The sequence below is a fragment of the Cuculus canorus genome, chromosome 2, assembly GCF_017976375.1.
Source record: "Cuculus canorus isolate bCucCan1 chromosome 2, bCucCan1.pri, whole genome shotgun sequence".
NCBI classification, from domain to species: Eukaryota; Metazoa; Chordata; class Aves; order Cuculiformes; family Cuculidae; genus Cuculus; species Cuculus canorus.
In genome coordinates this window covers 38,362,422-38,384,902 of record NC_071402.1, presented here as the reverse complement: position 1 = coordinate 38,384,902, position 22,481 = coordinate 38,362,422, and positions in this window count along the sequence as shown.

Genomic DNA, 22,481 nt, shown 5'->3' with positions numbered 1-22,481 from the left:
AGGGCTTTCTACCATAGTACACTACCAAGCAGATCCCTGAAGAGGCCAAACTCTGCTCTCCTGAAGTCTGCAGTGGTGAGCTTGCTGTGCTCCCTCCTCATCGCCCTAAGGATCTTGAACTCCACCATGTCATGACCAACGTCTCTCCATCGCGGCACTGTGTTATTACTTTAGAGAAGAACACAGCTCAAAAACATGTGGTTAGTTTTCAGAGAATGACGTCACTTGCAGCAAGCGAATTAGACATAAAACTGACTCTAATTTATCTCAAACTACAACAGACATGAAGAAAGACTTGTGTGTCTCAGAATTTGCATATTATTTTCCAAAATGTCAATCAAAAAACATCAACTTTCTTTTCAAATGTTGTTTTGCCCATGTTACAACCACATTGGGCTTCCCTTGCCCTTCAAATGGGGTTATGTTTCCATGACAATTGTCTTGGACCAGTAGCATGAATAAGCCAGGGTCTCTATAAACTTATGATGTGCCTGTGGACACTTGCTAAATGGCAGTTTAAAAGGAAAAGCAATAGCTAGGCACACAAGCCAAGCAAAGCAAGAAAGTCATTCACTACTTCCCATTGGCAGACGTGTTCAGCCATCTTCGTGAAAGCAAGGTTCCATCCCATCTGAGAACTACTTGGGAGGACAAATGCCATAACTCTCAACATCCCTCATTCTTTCTTCTTCTCCCAGTTTTATATGCTGAACATGATGTCATATGCTGTGGAATGTCCCTTTGGTCAGTTGGGGTCAGGTCTCCCATCTGTATCCTTTCCCAGCTTCCTGTGCACCCGCAGCGTACTAGCTGGTGGGAAAAGGCTGTGACTCTGTGTAAACACTGCTCAGCAGTAATTGAAACATCCCTTTTTTATCAAGACTGTTTCCACAACAAATCCAAAATGCAGCCCCATAATAACTACTATGCAGAAAATTAATACCATCCCAGGCAAACCTAGCACAGTGGTGAAACTTATTTCAACACCTATCGAAAGGATATTTTGGCTTTTATAACCCACATGTAGCTCCATTATTAAATTCTTCGATATTCTCATGAGAATTCAAAGATACATGCAAATTTGTAGCTGATAATCACAAAATAATTGTTGTTAAAGCAGAAAAAAATCTTTACCTCAATAATCTTAACTGAACACATTGTTCAGAAATTTTTGCTAGGCAAACAGTATGGAAACAGAGAAGACACAGATTGTTATCAGTATAGTTTTCAGCAAAATAAAGCAATAGGAAAACCATCAAGAATGAAATCAGTGTCTTAGCAGATCTCAGGTAGTTTTTCCATATAGCTGGCAGAAAGGACAACAAGAAATCATGAGTCAGAAAAGGCAGATCCATAAAATCAACTTGAAAATTGAATAGAAATTGAACAACAACACAAAATTCTAGATGTTTCTAGATGTTATCACGGTTAGGGTCACTGCTTATAGTGGAATTCCTAATATTGTTTCTGTTTCAAGTAACAAACTGCAAGCTCTTGCTTTTCTGTTCCTCCATGTAACATTATGCTTATATATATGCCCTGGGGAACTTAAGGAAATTAATGGTTGTGTATTTTAGGTTGTTCCCTGACTACAGTCTGATACTAAGTCTCCTGGAGGCTTGACCTGCCATCTGTTGTGTACAGCTGACTATTCCTACACAACAGAGTATTCCCTTCCTTTCTCTCTTTGTCTTTCAGCAGAAGTTTGGTCCACCAGCACTCAGTTTTAGGCATCAGCCTCTTCCCAGTAAGCATTATGTGCTGTGTAACATAACCCACTACTAGTTATTCATCAGCTCTAGTGGGTGAAAACTCTACATGTCATGTCATGTTCTTCTAGATGAGAAAATAAATTTTAGACTATCTGAAGTGAGCAGTCTATCCACAAGGGTCAAGGTTGAATTCTAAAGAAAAACAGAGTTTCAGTAGCAAATGTATTTTCATTTAGTTTTATAAAACAATAAGGCAAGAATCACACCATTACCCCTGTATGCCTGCAATACTAGCTGGCCTAAGAAGAAAATGCATTGAACTTAAAGGTGTGGTTTGAAAGTTGCAGTAGGTGTGCCTGATGATTCAGAAAAACATTCTACAGGAAAATGAAATTTAGTAAATATTATCAGTGTAATAGACTGCCTTACGTCTAACCCAAAGGGGAAAAAAGTGCCATATCCACTGACTTACAGGGGCTTAAGTGTCTTTAATACCATAGGGCTTTTGCAACATAATCTGTGGTATAATATACTTCTTTCAGCTTTGGTTGTTGACTGTCCTGAACGTTTTTATATAATGATCTGTTTTACTTGAATAGATCAATCAGCCCCAAGTTTAAATAGACCTTGACAATTATTTTTTTCTTTGTTTTTTTTTGTTGGTGAGTATTCTTCACCAAATTGTCTTGGTAAAACTGCTTTTATGACTATGAGTAGGGATTGTTACTCATAGAGCCTAGACCACTCTTTGTGATCCTGTGGTTCCCAAGGAGATAGAGACAGGATGCCTAGGCCTTGATTTCATGTTTGGAAACAACATTGTTTGAAAGAAATATTGACTTTCAAGTGGGCCTTTATCCTTTGTGGAGTTTTCAGCATTTTTCTTTGAGAAATTTTTATTTTAGAAAATGTGTTAGGCTTGAACCTGAAATACCAGTTAAACAATGCACATACGTCAAGCCATAGCTTTTTGCTTGTACTCAAATACTCAAAGAATTTTAGTGGTGGATAAGGAATTTTTAAATCCTCTCTGAGATAGAATTAAAAGAAATCAAGGGTGAATACACTCAAATAAATATACTCCATCAATATTCAGGATACCTTTATGCTGCTTTAATGAAACTAGGTTATCTGTATCCCTTGCAATTTATGTTTGATACTATCCATAAACTTAGAGTGTTGCGTTGCAAGGTATGCCTTGGATCTCCTATCAATCAGACAGCATCCACTTTGTAGTCTCTCAACAATACTTTCATCTTAAACACTGTGAAAAAGAAACTCTTCCATGTGTGACAATGACTGCTGTAAAATGCAATATGTTTTATACTGCAGTCATGTCCTTAAAAATGTATCATATACTGTCCCACCAGGAGATGCTTGCTTACTGGGACAATAGCTTCATCTGTAAACATCCCCCTTGGCAGTTCAGGAAAGGATAGCCAACTAACTGTCAGCAGCATAGCATTTAAGTCATAGTTCTAGTGTAGAGCTGAATATAGAAGAGAAGGACTGACTAGCTATTGAACTGTGGTGAAGAAATGATTTGTGCTGCCTGCTGGTATATAAAGTATATTATGCACAACAGGAGTTGTTTAGTTCCCCTGTCTCTTACGTTTACAGCTCTCCACAAAGTTGGTGGAACATAATGCACTGGGCAAGTTTTTTCTTTTTTAAGGCCTGGGCAATTATTTGGAATTGATTTTCTTAAAGTTTTGTTCTTGCATGTCAGCTTTTTTTTGGCAAACTTTGCAGAAGAATTTGATCAAGTCAGTAAAGATGTGATGATACAAATGAGATCAGTATTTGGCTTATACTTTCCCTTTGCAAGACAGAAATATAAAAACCGGTTTTCTACTCTCCTCTCCAAATACACACCCACAGATGTATGGACAGACCTGTATTTGATTTGTTTGATTTGATTTTATTCCCTGCTAAATCTCATGCTTCTTAATATTTCTAGATATTCTGCTTATACTAATCAAAATACACCAAATTTGCTCCACATGATGGAACTGCTTTCTCATTTGCATTTTTTAAGCAGTGACTCTGCACTAATTCAAAACCAGTTGACCAGTTATACTGAAGTGATATAAGAGCACTGATTATGCTGAACTAAAACAATGAAGCCTAATTATTGGCTATTTAACTGAAGTATTTATGAAACATTTTCAGCCATATGAAAAAAGTGTGAAGTACCACTGCCCTGATTCGGTATGAGTTTCCATCTTCTTTGTACAGGTAAAACTGAATATCTAACATGCAAAGCTGTGAAGAAACTTAAACTACTGCTTGCATGCAGTTTTGTTTTCTAATGACTGTAATTGTAACTATTTGCTGGTTATCCTGTTCTCTGAAGTGAACAGCTCAGGAAGTGCAGTTTGTGGTATTACATAAAACAAGAAGCTACTCTGCTAAATGGGCCTAAGAAGAAAATAAAGATCACCCCCTTAAATTCTGATTATGCTATTCTGACTATACTCTTATTCTTATGCAGGTAGGACGAATACTTCCATGGCCTTTCATAATGCTTTAAAAGTATTTTTAAGAAGTCAGAAGTACTCTATGTGACCATTTTTATCTTCTCTTAGATATGTATTGCCCTCTTTATAAGTTCATCTTTAAAACTAGGGTGTCTAAATTTAGACACATGACACATAAAGCTATGTTTAATATAGTATTTAAGTTGGCAGAGATACAGACACCTGAATTTTAGGCACTACATTTCAAAATTCTTTCTTCTATCTATAGATACAATAGCTCCTGAGGACATTAACAGAGCTGTACCTGGGCCTATCAAGAGAACCGCTCTGTCCTTCTTTGTTATGCTCCAATCTTATCTTCTCAGGTGGATTCAGAAAGCCGTAGGTTTCAATGTGCTTTTTGTAATGAGCCTAGTGGGCAAAGTAATATGAATTGAACTCACAGGGGGCATTCCTGACAGAGTTCAAACTTCTCACAGTGTCTGTAATAAGACCTTTCTTTTAAGTCAATTGGGAAACTGAATAGACCACATGAAAGGTGGGCTTTACCATTCAGTACATATGTGCGTTACACCAAACAGAAGTCCTGGAGAAGAAGAGAGAAGCTGAAGTGCGCACCTACTCTCCTGGGGAGAGAGTTTCAAACACTTACTTGTGAATATAGTCCATTCCTGTAACAACACTACCTCAGTGCATAACAATTGCTCACATGAATGCGACTGCAGGAATGACCCAGTTTCTTATTTTAAGGCAATTGTTATAGGACATTTGGGGCTATGTCACAGTATAGGTCCTTTCAGCTGGGTCAGCTTCTGAGCTGGCATGTGGTGTAGGTGAATGTCCCGTGGAATAACCCATTTTGCACACCAGCTCCTGGGAAACTCTCAATAGGATGACCAGGTGAGACGGTACCAATAGTTCACAAACCGGCTTGCAGTAAGAGATCATGTAAGTAATTGCCCTGGTTTTGTCATGACCTCCATGTGAATCACTTTGTATAGATATGCCTGTCTCCTTCCATGCTTCTGACATGTCCTTAGAAACTCTGATAGTGTGTGGTCTTGTGGTCATATGAGATTCATCCAGGGAGAAACTGGAGACAACCAGAATCATCAGGGTGAGACGTCTTGGTCCCTTAGGAATTGGACTCAGGACCAGTTTTAAGCACAGGGACAGCCCAAATGACACCCAGATGACCTCCTTCAAGTTAATGAGTCAGGGCCAAATCTAAGGCTCAGACTACTTGACCTCCCTCTGCAGCTTATGCTAAAGTCAGGCACAAGAGGGTCATGACCTATTTACATGACACAGAAAGAGTAAAGAGTATAGCAAGTTCTTCTAGAATTCAAAAACAGGACCAGAAGACAGTGACAGGTAATTGCATCTCTTTCCCAAAGCATTTCCCCCTGTGGAAACTTCTGTGGATTTTTCCTTACCTCTCCCCTTCTATATGTATATGAGATTCCTCAGAGAGTTTCCTTAGAGGGATGTAGAAAATTTTCAGAGTTTTCAGAGCATAAAAAAAGTACTCAAATCCCATGGCTTCTCAGCAGAAAACAGTTGTGTAATTCTCTTGGTAGACTTGGGAAGCCTGTCTGTCTGCTTTTAACAGTAGGCTCATAGCTTTCTAACACAGATTTTTTTCTTTAACAAGCCTAATTTCTAGTCTTATCTCAGTGATTCCAAAAAGACCAAATTCTGGTTGAAGAACATGATTCAAAGATCTAACTAAGAACTAATTTATCATTAATAAAAGTAGATTAGATGGAAAAAAAGAACTCTAGTGGTCTTCTGTACAACATACCCCAGGTAAGAAATGTAAACTTTTTCAGAAAGTTTATGAAAGAAACTATATAGTCATATGGGCTAATTCTTGACAAGAGCAAATAAAGTTTGTGGCATAAATCATTAGCTTTCAATGTTTTGGACTACCAGAGGTGACAGACTCACTTTCACTGTACCTGGGTTGAAGTAATCCCAAGCTTCAGGACTCCAGATGAATGTGTGCAGGACCTAGGAAGGGACTGTTCTATGCAAATGCATAATTAAGTTTCTGGATTCCTCTGTCTTCTTCTGATGTGTTAGATGTTGGTCAGAGTTGGATTCAGAATATAGGAGGTTGCAGTGGTGTTCTCAGTGATGATAAATGCTGTTAGGAAGCTCACTGGTCTAACCTGATCATTGTTGAGCCATATCTGGTGATTGATTTAAGAGGGATTATTCTCTCCTTATTTACATTTGTGGAGACCACTGTGGTGTGTTTTATTCATGCTACAAAATGAGAGAGGATTTACTCTTCAGAATCTCTGAGAACTTTATCCAACATTGTCCTTTATTATTGCAGGAATTTGAGATGCTGGCAAAATTCTCGGTGTCTTTTGCTGCCTTTCTTTTTATTATCTTGTCCTCTCCCAGGTCACACTATAGGGTAAATCCAGGTTTACGAGGAAACCACTGTTGTCTTCACGCTGCCAAGACATGGTGTGGCTGTTTACAACTGATACAGTTTTGGCACAGTCACTTCATATCAAAACTAAGTTAGTTGTAGTTACTTACGAAATCTAGCAAGTGCTTTAGTTGGATGGATACAATTGTTAACACAGAAACAGGATAATTTTCAAATTTTTGTATTTGAATTATTAAAGAGTGTATGCCAGAAAAAAACCCCACAATGATAATCATCTTATCTATATGCCTCAACACCAGTCCTGTGTCCAACATGAAGTGACGGCAGTGATCAGCTGGGCCAGTGATGGCAGCTCACTTGCTTTGGAGATGCTTCAGACATTCTGCTGTTTCATCGCAGCACAGCTGTCCTAAGAACAGTATAAAGTTCAGCTGCACATTTTAAAGGATGTACCAACCACTGGCTCCCCTTTAATAAACTAAAACCAAATAAGTTATGAATAAAACTTTTAGAACTTCTCTGCTGTTTAATTAACAATATCTTTCTTCTAAGCAAGATATAAACAAATCCACATTTGCTTACACTATGCCTGAATATATTTGTGTGCCTATCGCTGAACCCTTTCGTTCTTTCCGGCCAGTGTGCAAAGTGTAATGTGTCACATTCTTGTTAAATTCTGCTCCTGGGCTTCTGGTGAAAATTCTACTCATGGACTTCTACAAGGTGGTAAATTCTCTTTGACAACCACTTTTTTTCCTATATGCAAAGACCAGCTTTACCGTTTTGTCTGTCTTAAACATTTCTGTCATCTGAGGGCCTCCTCTGTGGTGCTGGGTTCAGTGGGATGGGAGATGCAGGAGTAAACACTGCTGCCCCCTCACACACCTTGGCCGAGCTCACGGTCCTCAGCTGGCTGCGATGGAGGAGGAGGTGCAGCAGCAAGCGTTGACCCCACTTCATGCCCACCTGACTGCCCTGGCCGCACCCTCCCGAAGGAGCTTCTGCACACACATGGCAAGACCACCCCCCATGTGCTGATGGGGCACGGACAGACCTTACAAAAGAACTTGCAGGAAATCACATGGCACATGCCCATCACTCCAATCGGACCAGCCTGGACCAAGTGGCCTGGAAGAAGCTGCTGCTGGAGTGACCATGTGTTCCCAAGGAACTGCTGTTGCCCATTGGAGTGGCAATTCTCTTTTTCCCTTCTCTCTTTCTCACCTCCCTCTATTTCTCTCGATCTTTTACCTTACTGTGTTGTCTTGACGGGCATTGGTGTGTGTTGGATCAAATCCAAGTGACCTTGCCTGTGTCCAGGGATCAGATTGTAATCTGAACAGATTGAAATCTGTTCTCTGCAGTTTCAGGAAGCTACACCCCCATACCTCGGCTGTGCATCCAAGTATTTTGGTCTGTTTATTTTGGTCAAAGCCAGAATAAATTTTGCTTTTGATTTTCACCCTGAGAGTGACCTTGTTGGCCTCCGAATCATTGCAAACCACCTTCTTTTGACTGTGCAGGTCAAAAGTAGGCTCAGACACGAGTGTGTAGCTCCTAGTTCTGGAGCATGACACTATATAAATTCATTTCCTAGTATGAGCTTGGTGTCTCACATAAGTAGAGTCAAAAGGCTAGAAGTCCACAGTGGGGTTTTGCTATGCTGTCTTGCTGCAGGTGTTCTGCTGTGTGATTGCACAAGCACAAGACATCCACGGGGATTTACACCTGTCCTTTGCCTAAACCACATATTGTCAGTGCATGCTGGAGATTCTCAAAACCTGCCTGGATGTGTTCTTCTGCAACCTGCTCTAGGTGAACCTGCTTTAGCAGGGGAATGCACTAGATTATCTCCAGAGGTCCCTTCCAACCCCAACCATGCTGTGATTCTGTGATTCAGCTGACATTTGTACACCCTGGCTTTATTTTTACTACAATCCAAGCGTGTCAGGGTACTGGTGGCACTGAGGGACTGCTGAGGAGGGGGGATGGTGATGCCCCCCAGGGCAGCAGGGCAGGTCCTGGCAGCCCATCCCACCCCAGATAGAAGCAGGGCAGCTGGGGACACCGGGACTGCCGCAGCTCTGGGCACTGGGGACAGGCTGAGGCCAGGATGGAGTATCAGCCCAGAGGCGGGGGCTCAGGATCGGCCCAATGAGGGTAACCAGGATCAGACTTACTCAAGATGTGTGAGCAGGGCCGTGGGGACAAGGAAGGTGTACACAAGCTGTTATGTCTGTGGCTGTGCCCCTGCAATACAGACTGGGGACACACATGAAAGAACTCAGGCTCAGCAAAGCCCTTCAGAGAACTTCCTTGGCATGCAGGGCTGCAATGTGTCTGAGGGTGTTCATAGGTGCAGTCTTGCTTCGAGAACCAAATGTGACACTCAAAGCTCTCAGACTTCCCAGATATCCTCTGCCTTGATATGAAATATGAAACAAATGGTATATGGAGAATAAAGATCCGTCTATGGTAAATAACACGCCTTTTGGAGTTCACACCTGCCAGTACCTTAATTCTTGCATTTCTATTTAAAATGTTCTTGTCTATGAGAATAAATAGATACATAAAACAATTTTGTTTTCTTTGCAATTATATACTTGTAATGTAGGTTATTTTAATCTAAGGAAGGACAGTGTTAACAGATATAGTAATATCAGATGCAGTAATGCAAGAGTAAACATGTTTTTTAAAAAAAGTTTGTTATAGATTACTTTTTCCAAAGAAGGAATTTGGGTTATTTCACATTTCCCTCAAACCACTGTGATCCTTTTATTGCTCTCACTGAATTTTAGCCCATTATAGATTTTCTCTGATTGTCCTTTGTGGCTATACTGCATTCATACAAGCTATTAATTTTATTCTTTGTCAGGCAAGATAGAAATAGAGCTTTCATGTCCTTCTGGTGTTCTTAAACTCAGTCATATTTAAGATGCATAATTACATTGTTTTAGGAACTTGCTGTTCCACTGTTCTCCACATTCTGAGTTATTTCTGCCAAAGTCTCTGTGCATGCAAATGTAAAAAATATTTTAAAAGTCACTAATGTTCTAGAACACAAACAAAAGTGTGAAATGTGGAATTTCACAACAAAGCAAAATATATAAAATCCAAGAACTGCAGGGAGTTTCATGTATATTTTCCCAAACCTGAGTCCTTACATAAAAGTATTTTGTCACCACTTCAGTTTAAGTGTACTTGTGGCAATGAAACTATGGCACTGCCAGAAGCAAAACAAAAATGAATAATCCCAGGGTAAGGCACAGCGTATAAGCCTTTCGTTTTGTTAGGGTCAGAAAAGCTATTTGTATTCTGTCTTTATTTACATTCTTTTTTTCTTTAACACTTTTTTTCTTGTTTTTCTTCTTTTTCATTCTTTAAATAGGTAAATTATCTCTGCTCTCATCTAGGCTAATAGTCTGAAATGAATATTTATTCCGAGAACTAAATAGCAAAGTTTTTACAAGCAGACTGCTATTTTCTTAAACTAACCTTTTGCATAAATTTGTTAGTCTGAAGTAGTTCTAAACTTTTTGGTCTCTGATGTCATGATGAACACTTGATGCCTGTCATGCATCGCTTAACTGTTGATGTTCAGCTCCATCTCATGATACTCTTTCTTTGCCCTGGCTGAGTGTAGGAAACCATTCCAACCCAACTACTTGCCTGAGCAAATCTAACATTTAAGAGAACACATATAGTCCCCTGCGCAGTGCTGAAATTGCATTTCTGTGAGCAGCTGTACCAGCAAAGACCTTATGTGCTTTATCAAGCAGTGCCAATAACACTCTACAAAGAGCAAATGCATAGAAAGCGGACAAAACAAACCAAGCTAACCTGCCGATAGATATCCCTGTATAATGTCTGCATGTTTTGTTCAGTTCTGCTCTCTCACACATGCTCAGTGGAAAAGCTGGGAAATCAGCTGTCATCATTTTCAACTTGGACCTTGTCTGAGAAGGGAAAATGCCAGAGCTGCTGAATGAGCCTTCCTTACCTCCTTGAACTGAATGGCTGAGCATTGTTAGGAATGTTCTTGCAAATGCCAAATTCCTTAAAATCAATAAGCACTCAGCACCTCAAAGAGTTAACAAGGAAATCCTGGTAGTGCAGATTGGTCAGTGGGCAAGAGCTCAGTGGGCTATAATTTCTCTGCAATTTGTCTAGTCAGAACACTAGATATTATGTTAGGCAATGACTTATGTATTTGTGCTTAAAATCAGAGAGTAGTCACAGCTCTCTTAAAATTTCAGCCCCAGTTCCTTTAATCTGGCATAAATCATTTGCTAAAGGCAGTGTGGACAGGATGTCCTGAGCTGGGGGCACAGTCCCCCAACAGGCTGATCTTTCTCCCAAGGAAGTCAGAGGAAGGGCAGAAACTTCTTAACTTTGATGTGTTGTGGATGCGACTGGTCATGTGTACATCTATTAAATCTAATAATTTCTTATGGCACAGCTAGTCAAATTATTGGTGATCAGTGATCAGACCATGTGAGGTAAATTAAGGACACAGTGTGGCCTGATCCATTTAAAGGACTGCAAACGTTGTCATGTCAAATTGATTTATTAAAGTAGAGGAAAAAATACAGTCTCGTTAAAATTAAAACTGCTGTGTCTGTTTCTAAATTCTTAGCAGCAGTACAGCAACTGTAGGATATGTAAGATGTAGGATAAAAAGAACATAACAGTAAATTCGCAAAGTATCTGAGATTATTCAGCATATGAACTGTATTTTTTAAAGCAAATTTAAGCTACATGTAAATAAAAGAGTCAAGCAATCACTATTATCTCCCTAGAAAAATATATGTTTGAGCAAATAGTGAATTTGTCCTTTCCCATAAGAGTGGCAGAATGCAGTATTTTTCAAACATATCTCTGCCTGTTCATGTTTTCGCTTATTTTTCTTGGCTAATGAAAACCCTTCAATATAAAGGCATTAAAGACTGACATCAAGGCTTTCTTCATGACACAGATGTAAATGTCGTATAAATTTGGCAGTTTGCCTCACCTATTTAAAGTCGTATATGGAAGCTCAATAAGATACTGGTCTGCCTTCCTCCAAATGATAGAGAAAATTAATTATTTTACATCTTTTAAAATATTTTTTTTTATTCCCACCTGCTTACTGCTGTTCTTTTCTTTCTTTATCAGCATTCCTTTCTTTATTTCTGTCCTGGGGAGATGGTAATACTAACTCATAAAACAAATTAAGAAAAATAATGCTGTGATATGCTAAACTGCCAAGTGAGAGCATCACTTGTAACAATCAAGGAGGGATTTTGAAAAAAAAAATACCACAACTCCATTAAAAACAACGTAGTGCTTGTAACACGTAGGATCTGGCAGTACAGTTTACTTTGAAGAGTACATGGTGGATATTTTTAACAATGCCTGAGCAGAATAAAGACCAGCTTACCAAAAGAGAAAGATCTAGGCCAAAACAATTTCATACCCATCATCAGCAATAGCTATAAACAAACATACACACATACACACGCTTGTGCCAGATTTTCCTGTACATTCTTTGAAAGAATGTTTTTTATGTAGGCAGCTGAGTTTTGAAATGCCTTTCAAACTAAATTTGGGGATTTAAATGGTAAAAATTTATATCATTCTTTACATTATACAAAATAAAATGATTATTTCCCCCTCGAGTGCTCCCCGTTAAGTTTAGCTACATTTTGACAGTTTGACAGTGTTGCAGGGGGAATGCTGTGGGGTCCTTTTTGGGAACGTGGAATTCTCCACATTTCAGTTGAAGCAGGAATATTTTCGGTTCACCTTATACAAGGCTCATTGCAGAAATTCTGGATTAACACTTCTCCAGGATCTAACAGTGGCTTTAGAGCTCACTGCAGATCCTGCTCTTTCAGTGGAGCTTGTCACTGTATCAGCTGAAGCAAAAAGGAAGGACAGTTATATTCCGAAGCTTCTTGTCTGTTTTCTTGTTGTTAGTCTCCTGTTCTTCACATGAGAAGCAGCAAACATTGTCCTTGTCAAATGAATAAATGAGGCACAATTGGGGACATGCATGTTTGTCAACATAAGAAAGATCAAATGATTACTCAGCAGGAAGAAGCCACAGGAAGTCCAATGATTTTTGACTAATTAGCAAAATAATAATAATGTCTGCCTAATGATTACCTTGTACTGGGTTGTGGCCTTTTATCAGGCAGCCGCAGACTACTGCTTTGAAGGGAACCAGTGGTTTTCTTTGAAACTGGTGTCATGGACTTGGAGGATTTGTGACAAATCTTCTGAGACTTATTGCTCCTTTGTGTAGTTTCTATAATTGGGAAGGAAAATGAGCCTGTTTCTAAACGTTTAAAGAGGAAAGTACCTTCTCTGCAGATTTTATTTGGAAAGATTTTAAAGCTAGTTAGCATGTGTATATACGTGCATGAGTGTGTATAATCATTTCCAAAAGGATGAATGAATCTTAAGGTCAGTTAAAACCTACAAAAATTATTTATATATGTTGTTTGCACATAGTAACAGCAACGATAAAACAGACAGAGGCTTACCTGCTGTACAGTTTTACCACAAAAGTAAAGATCAGGAAAACATCAGCATTGAAGCCAGGGAGAAAATCAGCAGTATGGAGTTTGTGGTTTGTGTTCTGCGTCCCCCTCACATGGATTTTCAGAGTGAAGCTCAGCAAGTAGCGTATATTTGCCTGCAGGATTATTCATCAGCACAAGTCTGAGCACCAAAGATTTGAATGGACCAATTTCAGCCTGTAGTCAAGTGCTAAATTCTACAATTCATCCAGAGCTGCACATACCAAAGGCAAGATACTTTGGGAAATGTGGGCCACCATCTTTCCTCCTGTTAGTTGAATCACACGCTAAGCAATGATGACACTGATTGAACACTATGCCAGTGCCATACCCGTATTACTCCCCTTACCCTAACTGCCATCCACAAGGTGCTTTCAGCAAATGGCAGGCACTGTCTCGGTGCACCATGGATTGGATCTTGTTCCCTTTGAAATGCACGTTCATTACAGAGCAAATGGAAATTAACTCTGATCTGGCAATGTTAAGCTAAGAAAGTCCAAAGACTGAAACAACTATGGAGTGCTATAGCTCAGACCTGAGCATGATTAGCAGAAGCCTGTGGAACTAGGTCAAAATGCCTGCTTTAATTACTGCCACCAGTTTCACTCAACTTTTAAAAACTTCAGTACCTACAGCCCAGGTAGTGACTCCTTTTTTTAGGCTTCTAAATAAAATTGCCTGATTTGAGACATGTTGAATAGCAGCAGTTTGTACTGTGAAGTAATTTGTCCTCAATAAATAAATTGAAGCTCAGAAATCTGGAAGTTGATGCTAACTAACCTTTATACCGGACCCAGAATTCCTGTCTCTACGTCGAGACTAACTACAGCTATGGGTAGCTGTGTCTCATTGTCAGGAGCACTAAAACTCTCACCCATTTGTTAAATACAGCCCTAAGGGTGAATAACAGAAAAGGTGTTGTCACTGATAGTCAGTGGAAGCAGACAGGTCTGTACATTCCAGCAGTAACACCTTCTGCTATGTGAGTTCAGCAAACCATTTCATTGTAAGGTCTAAGCTGAAGGGTCCTCATGTGCCTTTTATTTCTTCTATTTTGTTTACCATTAGCCGGTCAAATTCAGGTCTTTACTAAAGAGGAGGAACAAAACTTGTCTTCAAAATTCTGACAGCGGTTGCCCATCTCTGAGGAAATTCAACCTTGTGGCATTAGCTGGCATGGCATTGCTTCTTGGATAGCATTTGCTGTTTCCTTCCCCGAAGAAGAATTGGGGATGTGCAGTCACAGGCCGTACATACGTGATTAAATATTCAGCTCATGCTATTAGTGTTGCAATACTGGCAAGAGATTTGCTCTAGTTGAAGAGTTTGGATTAATATGTGTCAGGTAAAAATCACAATATTTTTTACTACTGAATTATCTCTTTATTTGCAGAGCAAAGGTACATCACTGACTTCAGTGCCAGGGAGTAAGGAGTCACATCAATTTCCATCCTGCTAGGACATTCTGTCTTCAGGTTGAGAGGAGGAGGTGACCATTTAGGTGCCAACAGTGGAATAAATGGATGGTACAGTGTTCTCAGCACCTTGGAATGCTAGACATTGTTTTTTTCAGGTGGCTGTGAGGTAATAGATGACCAGAAGAAATGACTTCAAAGCATAAAATCTAGTCACCAGCTCCACACTTAGCTCTCAAAGTGTAACGGAAATAGTTGCCATAAGAAATAGTTACCCTCTAACTCTCATCCCATCCTTCTACCCCTGCACCAGGAATATAATACAATGTGGTGCCCTGAGCCTCTCCTTTCCTGTCTAATAGCCTGTTTTCAAGGCTTTGTTTGCTGGGTAGGGTCTGTTAAAGCTCTAGAGGAATTGCAACGGTCAGATCCCATTGCTATGCCGGTCTGATGAGCTAGTGAATTAACCAGATGCCTGCATAGGTCCTTTCCATGAGAACAAGATTTGGTTTGTTAGTTGTTGTCCATAACTTAGTGAAAACTTTAATGACTAGAAGTTTTTTTTCTGGCTACAGTCTCAAAGAAGAGTGTATAAAAAGAGGAAGAGCAAATAGGATGATACCTCCTACATGCTGTCTCTCCACCACACCTAGTGAAATTTCTCACCTGCAGAGAGCAGGAGTGCCTGCAGATCTGTGTGGAGCATGCAGAGGCAAGTCAGAGAATGCCCAGTGAACTGGCGCATCGCACAAGTTTCTCATTGGTGTCAGATGAGTTGAATCTTGTCAAACTATTGAGTACATCTCTTCAGAGAGGTGCCCTAGGAAGCCACGTATCTCAGAGAGAGAACAACCTGAGTAAAAGTGACGTGCAGGACATTTTCTACTCAATAATTGTTCGATTAAAAGAGACACTCAAAAATTTATCTTACTGAATTGTGTTGGACCTGTGGATAGGTGCAGTCATTTCTGGGTTACAGACTGAGAGCGTGTATTGTGTTCATATAAGAAATGAATCTAACAAACTCAAATAAAATGTTGAATTCTGCTTGACCTTGAGTTGTTTTTTTTTTCTTTCTTGCATTTCTTTAATCTTACTCCATAAGTTACAAATGTATGATTGATGTCCTGCAAATGAGTTGTGACTGGGCATTACTTATTTATTTTATTTAAAATTTTTATTAAGTTGAATAAAGCTAGTGAGGTCACAGCCTTCTTTCAGAGGAGACCTGGATGAATAAAGAGTGAAAACTTCACACAAATTTCCATAAATTCCAATACGTACCAACACCAGCATTAAATTTTAACAGTTGTGTATCCGCAGGCTTTAAAAATGCTGCTAGCATTTGCTTTAAAATAATTAGGTCAAATTCCATGAATTACAGTTTTGCACTGCTGTTACATATTTTTCTTCTGTCAAAGATAATTTCAATCCTGCCTGGTATATGATTTCCTCTTTAAGCTGCACTGGCTTGTGTCTGATACAGATGTGCAACAGGGTATTCAGGTATAACATGTAAAATCACAGACTGTGCAGCAATAAGCATGTGTTGATTTTTTAAGACTCTTGGTCCCATGTGTTTGATGGGTTTGGAATTTTATAAAACACTTGATATGCCAGTACTGTGGCTGTAACATTTTCCTGTTGAAGCCTTGGTGTGCTCTTAACTCCTACCCTTATTGCTTAAGGACTCACCTTTTTATTATCCATAAAATTGGGCCCTTATCTTTCAAAGGCGGAGGCAGGTATGTCTTTTTCCAGTGGGACTATTCAAGTCCATAAAATCAAGCACATGAATGAGGATTGAAGCTGTAAATCATCAGCTTTTCAATGAAGAGAATTGCTATGCATTGTATTCGCACAGTAAACAGCCAATCTGTTCTTTGTTGTTGAATATAATGCAATAATATGCACACATGGAGTCAGAATTACAAACTGAATTACTAACTTATACTCTGGTTAAAGAAAGGAAGGTTCACATTTTCAGATCTGAATTACAAACACGAGCTTCTAAATCAATGTTTAACCTCTTCTGATTTTTTTTCTTTGCCTTAAACAAATTACAATTTGACATTTTTCTTTCGTTCGTTGTATGGGTTTCCTTTTTCTTCCCAAGTAGCAGCACAGAAAACATTTAGTCAGTATCTCTCACTGGGTTCTTTCTTTCCAATAGCTTTTACTATTATGACTTTACCGTTGTTTTGCAAGTTTGGCAGCTGGTGAGAACTCAGCTCACAACGTTCTTAGAAAGGCCTTCTTTGCTTTTGAAATTGCCTTTCATTTTTTTTCCCAGGTGCACATGGCAGATAGCATGGGGTTAAAACAAGCTTGAAAATGACACACTTTCCAAGAAAAATAATGTCTGAACTAGCTTTCTGCTCTCCATTTCACTGCCTGTATTTGGAGGTGCTGCATCGGTTTTGACAGCATTCACACCAGTTTGTCTGAGACAAGACTGTGGTTCACTGTCTCGCATATTCACAGATGAAATCCGCATGGGTCCTGAAGTCAATAAAATATTGATAGCCTTTTTGCTGGTTTCACAAGGCAGTAACAAAATGGTGACACAAAGGAATTCCCTAGTTCAACATATTCTGTGCTTAAAATGTGTTATTAAAAACCCCAGAAACCAAATGATGAGAGGACATTTTAATTCATGACGGATGCCCACAACTGTTTAAGAAAAAATAAGAATACTGAATTTAGCTTACCAGCATGAGGAAAAAAAAATAAAATCAATACTGCATGATATGATGCAAATCAGAGTCTCTGTCATTAAGGGAAGGAGCCTTCTTTAAAAAGTAAAAATAGTTTTTGGAACACTGAACAAGGGAAAAAACACTATGCATTGTGAATATCAGCTTTTCGGATTACGGATTTTGCCTGTTGCCTGGAAAGCTAATCTTATAATGGAATCTTTGATTTCACTTTTACAATGGAAAACTTGTTAAAGAAATTAAGGCTTTGTTAGTACTTAGAATTGAAGGTTCTACTATATTTTATGAGTTTGAATGGTTTACAACTTTCTTTCTGATGTATTATTTCATTATTTTTTATGTACTTTGATTAACGTAAGTGAAGCTTTACAGACTTGTCGTCTGTGTCTCTCTCTTCAGTCTGGTGGGTCAAACATGGACCCAAATTTAACTCTGCCTTTCCATCTGTGCAAATTCATAGTGTAATCTGACTGGTGCTACTTGGGATTGAAGTCACAACCGCCTTTATGCTTCTGGCTTACAAGTAAAAAAGATCCTACATATATTCTGGTTCACAAAATACCATTGAAACCTCCTGGTACTTTGAATATTGCTTTCTCACTAAGACATGTACTTGTGTACTGTCTTTGGAAAAGTTACTCCTAGTAGGATCCGGCTAGGGCCATGGTCACCATGCCCCCTCCATCCCTCTACAGAAGTCCTTGGCTTGCTGATACCATCAGTCTTCCAGAACTTGCTATCATCTGGTTTACAGACTAAGAAATGCTTGGTTGAAATTTGTGGCAGTGTTTAAAAATAAAGCCATACGCTCCCCATCATTATTTAGATGGATGCTAGCAGTGCGAGGAAGAAGAGACTGCAAATCTATGGAAAGGCACAAGATACCTCTACAAATCAATGAGACTCTGTGGCAGAATCCCAAATTACTTCATGATACCTTCTCTGTAGTAATTTTTAGCTTTTAGTCATAGAATGATTTGGTTTGAAAGGACCTAAAAGATCATCCAGTTCCAACTCCCCCCCTGCCATGGACACCTTCCACTAGATCAGGTTGCTCAAAGCCTTGTCCAGCTTGGCCTTGAACACCTCCAGGGATAAGACAGACATGACTTCTCTGGACAACTTGTTCCATCTAGTCTAAATCTTCCCTCTTCCAGATTAAAACTGCTACGTCTCATCCTATTTCTGCACTGTCTGGTAAAGAGCCCCTCCCCAGCTTTTGTTTAGGCCACCTTTAAGTACTGGAAGGCTGCTGTAAGGTCTCCCTGGAGCCTTCTCTTCTCTAGGCAGCACAAGCCCAACTCTCTCAGTCTGTCCCTGTATGTGAGGTGCTCTAGCCTTCTGACAATCTTTGTGGCCCTCATCTGGACTCAGACTCTAATAGATCCTGTGGTGAAGACTCCAGAATTGAATGTGGTGCTCCAGGTGAGGTCTCACAAGAGCAGAGAGCATTGAATCATTTCCCTCAACTTGGTGCTTGCACTTCTTTTGATGCCGCTTAGGATATGGTTGGCATCCTGGGCTGCAAGTGCACATTACCTGCTCTTGTTGAGCTTCTCATCCACCAACACACCGAAGTTCTTCTCTTCAGGCCTGCTCTCCATCCATCCCCCACCCAGCCTGTGTTTTTGCTTGGGATTGCCCTGGCCTAGGTGTGGGACCTTGTACTTGGCCTCGTTGAACTTCATGAGGTTTGCACGGGCCCACCTCTAAATCCTGTCAAGGTTCTTCCGGGTGGTATCCCTTCCCTCCAGCATCACACAGCTTGGTGTCATTGAAAAACTTGCTCAATCCCACTGTCCATATCTGCGACAAACTTGTTCAATCACATCGGTCCAAATACTGACCCCTGTGGAACACTACTTGTCACCAGTCTGCACCTGGACATTGAGCTGTTGACCACAGCACTCTGAGTGTGATGATCCAGTCAATTCCTTATCTACTGAATGGTCTACCTGTCAAATCCATGTCTCTCCAATTCAGAGACAAGAGTGTCATGTGGGACAGTGTTGAATGCTGTGCAAAAGTCCCGGTACATGATGTCAGCTGCTCTTCTTTTTTCCACCAACATTTTAGACCCATCGAAGAAGGCCACCAGATTAATCGGGCACAATTTACCCTTAGTGAAGTCATACTGACTGTCACAAATCACCTCCGTAATTTCCATGCGCATAATATTGGTAATAGGGATGCCAAAGACTTGTGGTTGATTGAAAATATCAAATGTGTGCAATGGATAAATTCCAGCTAGCAATAAGATTCATGTGGTGCTTTAGAACTATTAATTAAACTTCACAGCATCCCAGGGAAGTAGGTAGCAGTATCTTCATTTAACACACAAGAAACAACCAGAAAAAGGTTAATGGCTCTCTGCTGCACATAAGTCAACAAACAGCACTGGTATTTGAGCTTTTCTGCTAGTGTCAAGTTGCTAGATTTGCCACTCTCTTAAAAGGAAAGCGTCTGCTTGCCTACCTTTTCACTTGCTTTTGTGAACAGACTTATGAACCTCTGATGAGAGGCTACGCAGTACCAGCTGTATGTCACTGCATGGGGCAAAATTCAGTTTTGCAGGTGTAAATCTGGAGTAACTTTTCTGATACTAATACAGCTGCAGCAACTCACCATGATATCAATAAGTGCTGTGTGCAGGCCAGTTTATTAACATAAAAAAGTCAGAAGCAGACACTGATCATTGAGATACATTTATTTAAAATGCCTTCTACTTCATAGATTGCTAAGGACACAAATGCCAATTCACACAGATAGGCGAATTTTGTTCCAAGAGAAGAGACAGTCTTTTTAAAGGCAACTGCTTCTATTTACTTCTCAGCCTACAAAGGCATAACCAGACATTTCTCATAAAGAGTAAAAGGAATTACACAGTCTGAATATTCTATGCACCAATATTAAAACTGCTAACCAGTGAGAAGAACAATGGGTGTGCTGCTATTTGTAACAGAAAATGATCAGAACAAAAGTCAAAGCTGCAATACATTCACTTACTTAATAATGTGTATTGTTACACAAGGCAATTAAAGAGTTCCAGACTTTTCTCTGTGTGATCTGTCTTTCAGAGGACCTGAAATTGAAGCATTTGATTATCAAAGCTCAAGTGGCAGTTTTCATTAGAGGTGTTAACCCTAATATGCTCTACAAATTGTAAGTCAGTTCATCATATTCTCCCTTCCTAAATTCTCCATGGCTTTTATGTGATAAGATATTCTTCTCTTCCATTCCTAAAAATTGTTCTAAAAGTATTAGTCACACTACATGGCTACATCGCATATCCATTGCAGTAGCAAATAAAGTAAGTAACCTTTTAGGCAGAGTATTAATCATTTTAAGAAAATTGACCATTTGACATGCGTAATATGTTCTTCCCATCTATATAGACAGAGAAGTTGTTAAAGAAGGAATATCTTTTATCTGTATATTGATAGGCACAAAGCTATAACTTTTGACTGGGAGAAGATATCAGCACTTAAACAACTAGTGATTTATGATTTAGTAGTGGACAGGTACCGTTGGACTTGATGATCTCAAAGGTCTTTTCCAACCTAGTGATTCTATGATTCTATGATAATAATAATTAAAAAACATGTATACATTTATCAGAACCAACTCAAATTTCAGATTTCAGTTGGTGGGCTCTTAAGATAGACACCTAAAAGCTTCATCAAAATTTTTTAAAATAATTTTTCCAGACAGAGTCTTTTGAGCGAAGAGTTTCCCTCAGGTACATCAAAAGCCCACAACACTCCCTTCAGGTGTCACAAAACTCAGCTGCATTGACTCTAAGGAATTTGGCAAATGATACAGTCTTGAGGGATAGACAAGGACTTTTGGTACTCTTGGAAATTTAAAAATTTTTTGAGTGTGTAGCAATCACACTACTGTAATTTTTCAGCTTTCTGTTAAATCTAATTGGTATTCTTTGAAACTTAACGGCAGCTGAGATGGGATCTGGTTTTGCATATTTGTACTGCATCTAGCATATCCAAACAAAACCAGTATTTGTAAGAAAGGTAAAGAGGTTAATACAAGAACAGAAACAATATCCTTTTAGCCTCATTACCTAATATTACCTTCAAGGAGTTCAGGAAGTAACAGATAATTAACACATCTGCACAACATAAGTTTTACTTTGCTTGTGATTTAAAAATGAATACTGTTTGAATTACTGTGTATTCTGTAATGTGTGCAAGCATAATAATTGATGCAGTTCTCACAAGCGGCAGAGAGTGAGGTGCCTATGTCATGTGTTACAAACGTACAGAATTTAGTGGTGGCTACTGGCAATTATAAAACTGTTGTTTTGCCTAATTCTGCATTCACTCTATCTTTTCAATCATAGCAAATAACTTAGTAGCAAATGTTCTTGCATATAAAGTGCACTTGGAATAGTTTCACTACTGAAAACCTGACTGAGGGAAAAAGCATGCAGTAAAACAAAAGAGTGAAGCAGAATTTTAATAAACATTTATTCCCAGGAGGACATGGGTGTACTGTAAATATACCACAGTGGTATCAAAGCAATGTTTGTTTTGAACTGAAGAATGCAAATTAGGTTTACCTTACTTCCATATCATTTGCTGCTTTTAATCCTAATAATATATTCTTTTCAAAGGAAAGCTAGATGTGCTCTGCCCTTGTTTTCTACCTGAAAACTGGGTCTTGCTAACGATTCCAAACTTTCTAGCTGTCAACAGTTTTACGAGGTCTGAAATGTATTTTCAAGTTTCTTAATAAGTTTGACTAGGAAAGCAATCTTCTGAATGTGGTAAACTTTGGATCATTTGTAATTGATTATATATTTCAACAGCTGGTGTGATGTTCTCCCTCCAATAACACATACAAGTAGTTCTTGTAGTTGTGGGGGGATGTATTTGGGTACTATAGTGCTGAACTTGTCTAAGAGTTCAACATGTATAAGAGTCTGCAGTGTACAGCTTTAGTAATATTCAGGTGCTACAGTGACTGCAATATTGAGACACTCATTCACAGTCCAGATTTGCTCCTTTTGATGTCAGCCCGATCATTTTAATTACTGCTGGCTGGAGCAGGGTTAAGCTCATGCAGAATTGTGTTCCTTCCCAGGAGAAAGTTTGTCTGTCCAGACTGTATTTATTGTCAACTTGGTACTTTGCCTTAGAGGAACTTAACTATTCCTTATATATATATTGA